Source organism: Coregonus lavaretus (assembly GCF_964263955.1).
Source record: "Coregonus lavaretus genome assembly, contig: HAP1_SCAFFOLD_6787, whole genome shotgun sequence".
NCBI lineage: Eukaryota > Metazoa > Chordata > Actinopteri > Salmoniformes > Salmonidae > Coregonus > Coregonus lavaretus.
Window position 1 is genome coordinate 26,572 of NW_028159405.1, and position 4,085 is coordinate 30,656.

A 4,085-nucleotide genomic window follows, 5' to 3' on the forward strand; every position below is an offset into this window, starting at 1 on the left:
CCGGCCATGATTGGGAGTTCCATAGGGCGGCGCACAATTGTCTGGGTTTGGCCGGTGTAGGCCGTCATTGTAAATAAGAATTTGTTCTTAACTGACTTGCCTAGTTAAATAAATACAATTGGGCAGCCAGTCAGAAGTCTAGTGTTGGCTGGGGGGATGAAGTTGTTTCTTGTTTAGAATAGCCAATCAGTGTGTGTTTTAGAGCCATCTCCAGGCTTCACGCAAAACTCATCATTGTAGTTTTAACAATGGCAAATCCAAGATCTAGCCTCATGATAACTGTACTGTATACTGTACAATACAAGTCTGGTTACTGTACCACCAAGGAGGCTGATTGGCTGATTAAAGTAACACCAAGGAGGCTGATTGGCCGATTAAAGTAACACCAAGGAGGCTGATTGGCCGATTAAAGTAACACCAAAGAGTCTGATTGGAGATCTGTCCTGAGCTCACACCTTGTAAATTGTAAAAAAAAAGTTTAGGTTTTGGAGATATAATGTTAAGGAAAAAACATTAAAACAACGTTCTACCAAATTCAGCGATAACAGAAAAACCTCTTAGGAAACGAATGAAATTATTGAGGGAGGAAAAATATAAACTATTTATGTGATCCTTTGTGTACAGGTGTTTAGAAGAAGATGATACAACAGAAACAAGTTCTATGATGATGATATTTTTTATTTCGTATAATGCCTCCCATGTCTTCTTCCAGTTGTGATCCTGAGAGTTTGTGTAGATCAGTGGATGTTAGGGTTAAACTTTTTCTGCTTTCTTTTTGGTTTATTTTTAATTAAGCTTTCAATAAAAAAATTGGAAAAGAATGTATCCATCCCGCTTTTTGACATTGTTTGTGTGTATGTATGTATGTATGTATGTACCTACAACATCACACCACACTAGAGAGCAGCATTCAGCCACAGGTAGTGCGAGAGACGTTCACTACACACCCAAAATATAAGCCAAGTTTCAAGTTGTATTAGTCGTCCGGGGATACGCATGGTACACATCGTCCAACGAAATGCTGACTTGCAGGTTCCATTTCAACAATGAAACATCAGTACGACATAGAACAGTTAGTGCAGAAACACATGGTCTACTGCAAGTGAAGAAGAGAGAGGTGGAGAGAGAGAGAGAGAGAGAGAGAGAGAGAGACAGAGAGAGAGAGAGAGAGAGAGAGAGAGAGAGAGAGAGAGAGAGAGAGAGAGAGAGAGAGAGAGAGAGAGAGAGAGAGAGAGAGAGGGAGAGAGACCGAGAGAGAGAGAGAGAGACAGAGAGAGACAGAGAGAGAGAGAGAGAGAGAGAGAGAAAAGACTTCGAAAAAGACTTCCACCCTGCTACCATACAGCGGGTAAACGCAAGTATTTCCCGTGACTGTGCATCAAAACCAAATGTCTTCCTGGCCCACCACTCCACCCTGGACGTGAACAGCCTTTACGACCAGGTCCACCTATACAAGGCAGCAGTGCCCACCTTCGCCCGGACCCTAAAGGATATCGCCCTCAACCGCAGACCCAACACCTCACACAGGAGCAACAGATCAACAGACACCCCGCCCAGACCAGCGAGACACTCTCCCAGACCTGCGGGACCCCCCCCAGGACCTACACATAGAGGACCCCCGCAGAGAGGACCTACATCCAGACCACAGCACCATCAACCACATCTACACCCCCACCCCAACCAATTAACTCCCCCCCAAGTCAACCATGCCCACACCCCATTTAGGCCCCCTCAGATCAGACCTATGCCCCTCCTACCCACCCCAAGCCCCCCACTCCCACAAAGAGGGCCTCAACATGAAAGTCACACATACGCCCAGGCCGTGAGCAGGCAAACAGGCCCAACACCCACTCTTACACTAGCCCAAGCCAATGGCATGTACCAGATGCTCAGCAGGCTCTGCTCACAATTACTGGCCTGAGGCCAAACCACACAACCAACAACATTAGACACTTTATGGAACACAAAGCCTTCACTATTTCATCCTGGAATATCCAAGGCCTGAGGTCATCTGCCTTTGGCCTAAAGAGCAGGAATCTGGACTTCACCAAAGAAATCGGAAATACAGACATTGTCATCCTACAAGAAACATGGTATAGAGGAGACGGACCCACTGGTTGCCCTCTAGGTTACAGAGAGCTGGTAGTCCCATCCACCAAACTACCAGGTGTGAAACAGGGAAGGGACTCAGGGGGTATGCTAATTTGGTATAGAGCAGACCTAACTCACTCTATTAAATTAATCAAAACAGGAACATTTTACATTTGGTTAGAAATTCAAAAGGAAATTATCTCAACTGAGAAAAATGTCCTCCTGTGTGCTACCTATATCCCCCCACTAGAATCCCCATACTTTAATGAAGACAGTTTCTCCATCCTGGAGGGGGAAATCAATAATTTCCAGACCCAGGGACATGTACTAGTCTGTGGCGACCTAAATGCCAGAACTGGACAAGAACCTGACACCCTCAGCACACAGGGGGACAAACACCTACCTGGAGGTGACAGCATTCCCTCCCCCATATGCCCCCCTAGGCACAACTACGACAACATAACCAACAAAAATGGGTCACGACTCCTGCAGCTCTGTCGCACACTGGGTATGTACATAGTCAATGGTAGGCTTCGAGGGGACTCCTATGGTAGGTACACCTATAGCTCATCTCTTGGCAGTAGTACTGTAGACTACTTTATCACTGACCTCAACCCAGAGTCTCTCAGAGCGTTCACATTCAGCCCACTGACACCCCTATCAGACCACAGCAAAATCACAGTCTACTTGAACAGAGCAATACTCAATCATGAGGCATCAAAGCCAAAAGAACTGAATAATATTAAGAAATGCTATAGATGGAAGGAAAGTAGTGTTGAAACCTACCAAAAAACAATTAGGAAACAACAAATTCAATCCATTCTAGACAACTTCCTGGACAAAACGTTCCACTGTAATAGTGAAGGTGTAAACTTGGCAGTAGAAAACCTAAACAGTATATTTGACCTCTCAGCTTCCCTATCAAATCTAAAAATCTCTAACAGAAAACCAAAGAAAAGTAATAACAGTGATAAATGGTTTGATGAAGAATGCAAAAACCTAAGAAAGAAATTGAGAAACCTATCCAACCAAAAACATAGAGACCCAGAAAACCTGAGCCTACGCCTTCACTATGGTGAATCACTAAAACAATACAGAAATACACTACGGAAAAAGAAGGAACAGCATGTCAGAAATCAGCTCAATGTAATTGAAGAATCCATAGACTCTAACCACTTCTGGGAAAATTGGAAAACACTAAACAAACAACAACACGAAGAGCTATCTATCCAAAACGGAGATGTATGGGTAAACCACTTCTCCAATCTTTTTGGCCCTATAACAGAGAACAAACAGCAAAAAAATATACATGATCAAATGCAAATCTTAGAATCAACTATTAAAGACTACCAGAACCCACTGGATTCTCCAATTACATTGAATGAACTACAGGATAAAATACAAACCCTCCAACCCAAAAAGTCATGTGGTGTTGATGGTATCCTCAATGAAATGATAACATATACAGACCACAAATTTCAATTAGCTATACTTAAACTCTTTAACATCATCCTTAGCTCTGGCATCTTCCCCAACATCTGGAACCAAGGACTGATCACCCCAATCCACAAAAGTGGAGACAAATTTGACCCCAATAACTACCGTGGGATATGCGTCAACAGCAACCTTGGGAAAATCCTCTGCATTATCATTAACAGCAGACTAGTTCATTTCCTCAGTGAAAACAATGTACTGAGCAAATGTCAAATTGGCTTTTTACCAAATTACCGTACGACAGACCACGTATTCACCCTGCACACCCTAATTGACAAACAAACAAACCAAAACAAAGGCAAAGTCTTCTCATGCTTTGTTGATTTCAAAAAAGCTTTTGACTCAATTTGGCATGAGGGTCTGCTATACAAATTGATGGAAAGTGGGGTTGGGGGAAAAACATACGACATTATAAAATCCATGTACACAAACAACAAGTGTGCGGTTAAAATTGGCAAAAAACACACACATTTCTTTCCACAGGGCCGTGGGGTGAGACA